The sequence below is a fragment of the Cynocephalus volans genome, chromosome 1 (genome assembly GCF_027409185.1).
Source record: "Cynocephalus volans isolate mCynVol1 chromosome 1, mCynVol1.pri, whole genome shotgun sequence".
NCBI lineage: Eukaryota > Metazoa > Chordata > Mammalia > Dermoptera > Cynocephalidae > Cynocephalus > Cynocephalus volans.
The window spans coordinates 202,803,071-202,810,400 of NC_084460.1; positions in this window are offsets into that span (position 1 = coordinate 202,803,071).

The following is a 7,330-nucleotide window of genomic DNA, read 5'->3' on the forward strand; positions in this document are numbered from 1 at the left end:
AGTGGTTGATAATAGTTGAGTATAATGACAAACCCTCCACTCTGTCCTGGAATATTGTAACTTAATTCTCTAATTCTGAATTATGTTTTGAAATAATTTTTTTAATAAAAAACACAGACACAAAAGCAAAGGTGATTATTGAATATTTTTTACCAATAATTTTTATTATTCTTTCATAAAAATTTTTCAATTTTTATCAATCTGCTTATTAATATATAAAGAGTTATATATTCATTGATATATTTTATTGATGATGATGATAATATGTTTACCAAGTCTTTTTGGAATAGTGATAGTGAGAGTTTCCAAGAGACCCTACAATCAAGAATCTTGGAAAACTTCTTTCATCTCCTTGGACCTATATACCTTAAAGTCCTTTACTGGGCAGAGGAATAAAGCTGATATAGAGAAAAGGACAGACAGACAGACAAAGAAGACAATAGAAAATGTATGTAATGACACTTGAGAATATAAAAAAAAAAAATCAACTTCACTACCACTAAAAATCTTGAGTATGTAGGGACATAAAGAATGATTAAAAATTCAAGAAATACTCATTTCAAAAATAAATATACAAATAATATGTCTATGTTATTATTTAAAATAAATTTAGCTGTACTAAAAAGCACAAAGAAAATATGGTACCAATAATATACATCCTACTAAAAAGCTATATATTCCTTTTTCTCTCTGTTCTCCACACAAAATATTGTTTTCAATTATCTTTTCATGTGTTTATGTTTTCTACAGCCAACACAAGATTTGAGACCCTCTTAAACATTTTTGTACCTCTCACACAACCAAGCAGCACTATGCCTTTCACATAGCAAAGACTCAATAAATATTTGTTGTTTTTCCATTTGATAGAAAACCTAATTTTTGTTAACTCTTGTTATACCAAATCTAGACTACTGGTATCTCAGGAGTCCTTGGGAGCATTAACTTTTCTTTTTGAGAATTTCTTCACTATAAAAGCAAATGAGCTCATTATCTTTAAGGAAAGGGGAGTAGATCGTAAATGCATTCTCAAGGTACCCCAAGATTGCACTGGAGTGTCCCAGACTCTAAACAATGACAAAAAGTGATTTAACAGCGAGATCAAGATGCCTCATCAATTTGCAAGCACATGGAAGGGCTCAGAATGATGGCTAATAACCAGCTTGACTTTATGACCAACAAATCATGTTAGACCAATTCAATTGCTTCCTCTGACAGAATGGCAGACCTTGTACGCAGGAAGAAAGGGACAGACATAATATATTTTGACTTCAGGGAGGCTTCTGACTCTGTTCCACATGACATACTCATCAACAAGGTAGGAAAATATGGCTTGCTGTCAGAGATGGATTAAATTGATTAGAGAGGTGGCTAATTGCGAAGAGAAGGAAAGTCACAGACTGCACAAAAACACAAGTGCAAAGCCAATATGCTGCTGGTTTAGGTCTGGATAAATTCAAGGGCAAATGAGTATAGCAGGCAGGCCAGAATACAGTTAGATGAGGACGTCCTTGCCTGTCATAAAATAGCTCAGGTCTTTTCATGGATTTTGCCCCAACTATTTGGGTATAAACAAGTTTGTGAATGAATGGACACTATGTTCCTGTACTCAAAGGGAAGTGACTAGTTTAGATTAAAGCTTCGTATCTGCAAAATATACTATTTAAATGTAAAAATAATTGGATGTAATAATTTTCTATTAACTATTAAGAATAATTCTTCAACAAGGATAAATTTGACAGATCTCTTCAGATATGACAGATAGAATGGGGATAGGAAAATAAGATGGTTAATTATCAAGGGGAAGAAAGAAGAGAAAGTTTGGAGGATGTTAAATGGCTAATGGCAGAAACAAGGACTTCTAATCCTCCTGATTATGTTCAGAGATGACCTGAAATTAATTTCTTCTATTTAGCATATTGGTTAACATCTGTCCCTAAATTTAGTATTTGAGTCAAGCCCACCAATATTTTGCACTGATCACATCAACTGGAAGAACTACCACAGAAATTTGGTCAAGAATTGAAAAAAAATCTTTACTTGATTTAATCATGTGTGATTATTTTAAAAGATATCTACAAATTCTTTGGGATTCTTCTCATGAAAAGGTAAAGCCGAATTCTTTTTCTCTTAGTTGTGGGCCGTACTTAATAAATGCTTCTAACAAATGAAATATGGCAAAAATAATAGTGTTCCATTTTGATGACTAGGTTATAAAAGGCACAAAAAGTATTATTCTTAAAGAAAACCATTGATGCAGTTGACAGCAGTAAAATTAAGAACTTCTACTTATTAAAAAATATCATAACAAATGTAAAAAAACAAGCCATAGAATGTGAGAAGATATTTTAACCATATTACTATTCAAAAGATTTGCATCCAGACTACACACAGAATTTCTAACTGATAAAAAAAAGACAAGTCAATAAAAACAGTGTGCTGAAGATTTTATTTTTTTGGAGGCAAGTTTATTTTTAAAATGGTTTATATGTATAATGTTTTCTGATGGTTTATGCATATGTACTTTTATTCCAATGAATGCAGAAACACAATTGACATTTAAATTAAGCACAATTGCAGATATGGTGTCCATCTTTCCTGACATTATAGTTCTGTAGGAATAAAAAATATTCTTTTGCTGTCTGGGATGTGACCAAAACTAATGGAGTAAAATTTTAAAAGAGTAAGTTCAAATAGCTAATGAACAAAATAAAGTCAACCTCTTTAGTAATCAGGGAAATGAAAATGAAAACTACAGCAAGATAAAACTAGACACCCATCAAAACTGGCTAAAATAAAAAACTGAGAAAGCCTAATATTGGTGACAATATAAAGCACTAACTGCTAAAGTTCAAAATAGGTGTATCCCATTACTCATCAATTTTACTCCTAGATAAATATACCATAGAAAACATGGACACATAAGCACCAAATACGTGTACAGAAACTTTAATAGCAGCATAGATTTTTATAGCCAAAACCTAGGGATAAATCATTTCAGCAGCAGAATATGTTGTATTTATAAAATACAGGATTGAAAATAAACAAACTATTACAATGTGCATCAGATTGGATAAATCACATAAACGTAATGCTGAATGAAAGAAACACGACACAAAGAATATATGCATTGTGTAAATTTATTTACATTAAGTTCACAAAATGCAAAACTAAACAGCAGTGTCAAGTGGTGTGTATATTGGTGCCAAAATTATAAAGCAAAGCAATGAAGTGATTAGCATAAAATTTAGCATAGAGGTTACCTCTAGCAAGTAGAGAGAAGGAAATACTTCAGAAGGAACACGTAAGAAGCTTCTGAGATGCTGGCAGGAATCTATTTTTTGATCTGTATGGTGGTTCATAGGTTTCACCTTATAATTAATCCCATTATTCTGTTTGTTTATGCTTGTGCAATTTCTTGTGTGTTATATTTCAAAATAAAAAATTTACAGAACAATAACAAGTTTACACCACAGCCCCACAAACTAACTCCAGTTCCCACAACTCTATGGTAATGACTCCCTGGAGTTTTTCCCAAGAAGCCCATAAAATAGTTGGAAAGACATTCACACTGTGCTTGTTCTGTTTTATTCCATTCCAAATATTTAATAAACACGTATCAATTACCTGCCTACTATGTGACAGGCACTATTCTAGGCATTTGGAATTATAGTAGAGAGACAGAATAAAAAGAAAAATTCCTGCCCTCACTCATTGAACTGATAGCCCAGTTTAAGTTTAAAATAAAACATTATATTTAGCAACTATGATTACAAGAATAAGGTGAATCTAGCCTCAGGAAAGAGTGCAGCCAGGGATTTGAATAGCATCATAATTCTAAGTCTCCATCTCTTTATCTCTCACTTGGCTTAAAATTGTATTTTGGCCTCATTCCCTCGTACCCTTCCATAAGTTAGGGGACATAACCATAATTATATTTATAATCACATTCTCTCAGCTTAAACTACAAGGCAAAAGAAGATCATCTGTCCCCTAGTATCTGCATATAAAAACTCCCAGGGAAGACCTCTGATTGGCCACTTCAGAATCCTTATTTCATCAAGGAGCCAATTACTGAGGCCAAAATAATGAAGCACTGTCATTGGCCAAGCCTGAATCTTATACCTAATCCTGTGTTCAGAGAAACCAGGTGCTGAAATTGGTAGCCCTCCTACAAAGGCATGGAGTAGGTGAGAGGAATTTTCAAAACAAATAGTGCTGCAATTAGAATTGAGTAAGGGCTGGGTTGACAAAAACAATTGTTGTGCTCTTCAATAACTCGACACAATGAAGATAAGATCAGGCTATGATAAGGGCAGTCATAAAAAAGAAAACGAAAAAGAAAGGAAAAGAAATCATAAACAAAGCACTACAGGAATACAGAGAAAAAACAAAATTTCTAAGTGAAGGATGAAGGAAGGCTTCACAGACCTGTACCCATCCTCTCTCACCCAATAGAGCTGAGTCTCAAATCCATCTCTAAAAGAATCAAGCTGAACATTTTATTTAGAATTAAAGAAACACCCATCTGAGAGGAACATTAAGGTCATGCTGGCTGTCCTAACACATTCTGACCAAAACGAGTGACAGAAGAGCCCACAGCATGAGTACAATGTTCCAGGGAGGTGGTCCCATAATTGGTCTCAGGAAGCAGGCCCAGGGTTTAATAGTCCTTATCTGCTCTGCCAGGATTAAAGACTTGCTTTCTTTAACCAAGCTGAGGTGATATGAGTTTATAAAACAGTCAATAAAGAACAGTGATGCAACCAGAGGGAAATAATTGGAGAGCAGAGAAGAAAAGAAGTGTTCTGGGTTTAAGCTCTGTGCCCCTAAATCAAAATGCCAGACAGTCTTTCCTGCTCTTCATAAATGGCTAAGTGGATCCTTAACAGTGGGATCCTGCCCTCCCCTGTGAGACATTCCCCTTAAATTTTGGAGCTCTACAATTACTGAACTTTTGACCTGCAGGTTTAAGGAACCATTACAAGATGTGGTTACTTCTTTCAGACACCACCTTTGAACTTTCATTCATTATATTCTAGCATCAATCTTTTAAGAGTAAATTAAAATAAGTCCCCATATTACCTCTCTTCTCCCCACACTTCAATAGGAGTCTCTAAGATCAACTATGCTGCTGTGACAAAACGTTAAATGTCCGCACCATGACACTAGCCCTTTCCTTGGGCAGACTTAAAAGTGACTAATTTCACAGCCAGCCCACCTTCCCTTCATGATTTTACATTGTGTGTACACATACCTCTGTCCCCAACCCCACGGCTAGATTAAAGTCCCTTTGTGTTAAGAGACTGTGTTTCCTTTTCTTTGTATTTCTTTTTTATTTTTATTTTTTATTGAAACGTATTGATTATACATGTTTGTGGGATAAGGAGTTATATTTCAATACATGTATATAATGTGTGATGATCAAATAGGATAATCAGCACATTTGTCATTACAAAACTTCATCATTTCTTTCTGATAAGGACATCAGTCTCTCTTCTAGCCATTTGATAACATGCAGTAAATTATTGTTAATTATAGATGCCTACCTCTACTGTACACCATTAGAACTTACTTTTCCTATCTAGCTGTTTTGTGTCCATTTACCAACCTCTCACCCACCCCTTCATCTTTTCCACCTCTAATAACCACAGTTTTGCTCTCTCCTTCTGAAAGCTCAGCTTATTATTGTTGCTTATTTATTTATCTATGTATTTATTTATTTATTTTTAGCTTCCACTTACAAATAAGAACATGTGGTATTTCTCTTTCTGTGCCTGGCTTATTTTACTTTTAAAAACTTTCTCCAACCTCATCCATGCTCCTGTGAATGGCAGAATTTCATTTTTTTTTTAAGGTTGGGTAGTATTACATTCTGCATATATACCATATTTTCTTATCCAATTGTCCAGAGATGGACATTTAGCTTGGTTCCATATCTTCACTATTATAGAGCTGCTATAAACATGGGAGTGCAGGTATTCCTTCAACATGATGATCTCCATTCCTTTGGGTGTATATCTAGTAACAGAATTGCTGGATAGTATGGTAGTTCTATTTGTAATTTGAGAAACCTCCGTATTGTTTTCCATAATGGCTGTACTAATTTATAGTCCCACTAACAGTGTGTACGGACTCCTCTTTCTCTGCATCTACACATGAATATCCAGTTTTTCCAGCACCATTTATTGAGTAGGCTGTCTTTTACCCAATGGATGTTCTTGGTGCCTTTGTCAGAAATCAGTTGGCTGTAAATATGTGGATTAATTTCTGGGTTCTCTATTCTGTTCTATTGGCTCATGTGTATGTTTTATGCACTACCATGCTGTTTTGGTTACTACAGCTTTGTAGCATATTTTGAAGTCAGGTAGTGTTATGCCTCCATCTTTATTCTTTTTGCTCAGCATTGCTTTGGCTATTTGGGGTCTTTTGTTGTTCCATATGAATGTTAGGATTATTTTTTCTATTTCTGTGAAAAGTGTCATTGGTATTTTGATGGGGATTTCATTGAATGTGTAGATAGCTTTGGGTAGTAAGAACATTTTCACATTAATTCTTCTAGTCCTTGAACATGGAATGTCTCTCCATTTTTTGTGTGCATCCTGTTTAATTTCTTTCATCAGCGTTTTGTAGATTTCATTGTAGAGATCTTTCACTTCCTCGGTTAAATTTATTCCTAGGTATTTTACTTTTTTGGTAGCTATTGTAAGTAGGATTGCTTTCTTGATTTTTTTTTTTTTCCTGCTAGTTTGTTTTTGGTGTGTAGAAATGCTACTGATTTTGTATATTGATTTTGTATCCTGCAACTTTACTTAATTCATTTATCAGTTCTAAAAGTGAAGTCTTTATGTTTTTCTACATATAAGATCATGTCATCTGCAAACAGGGGTAATTTGACTTTATCTTTTCCAATTTGAATGCCCTTTATTTCTTTCATTTGCCTAATTGCTCTGGCTAGAAATTCCAATGCTATGTTAAGTAGGAGCAGTGAGAGTGGGCATCCTTGTCTTGTTCCTATTCTTTTAGGAAAAGCTTTTAGCTTTTCCCCATTCAGGGTGATGTTTGTCTTTGTATTTCTTGAGCTCATAACATAATCTTGGACACTTGTATAATGCTTTCCACATAGTTGGAAGTTGATAAATGGTTAATTGGTAAGTTTCAAAAATTCAAATTAAAGATTAAATGGTTCTGCCATCACTTATCTTTCCAATATCCAATAGAATCAGAGAAAAACCATATAGATCTAGTGATAACTATATTGTGGAATCAAGTGACCAAATTAGGGTATTAAGGGTAGTGGGGATAGCTATGGGGAGACAGGCACATAGCAATT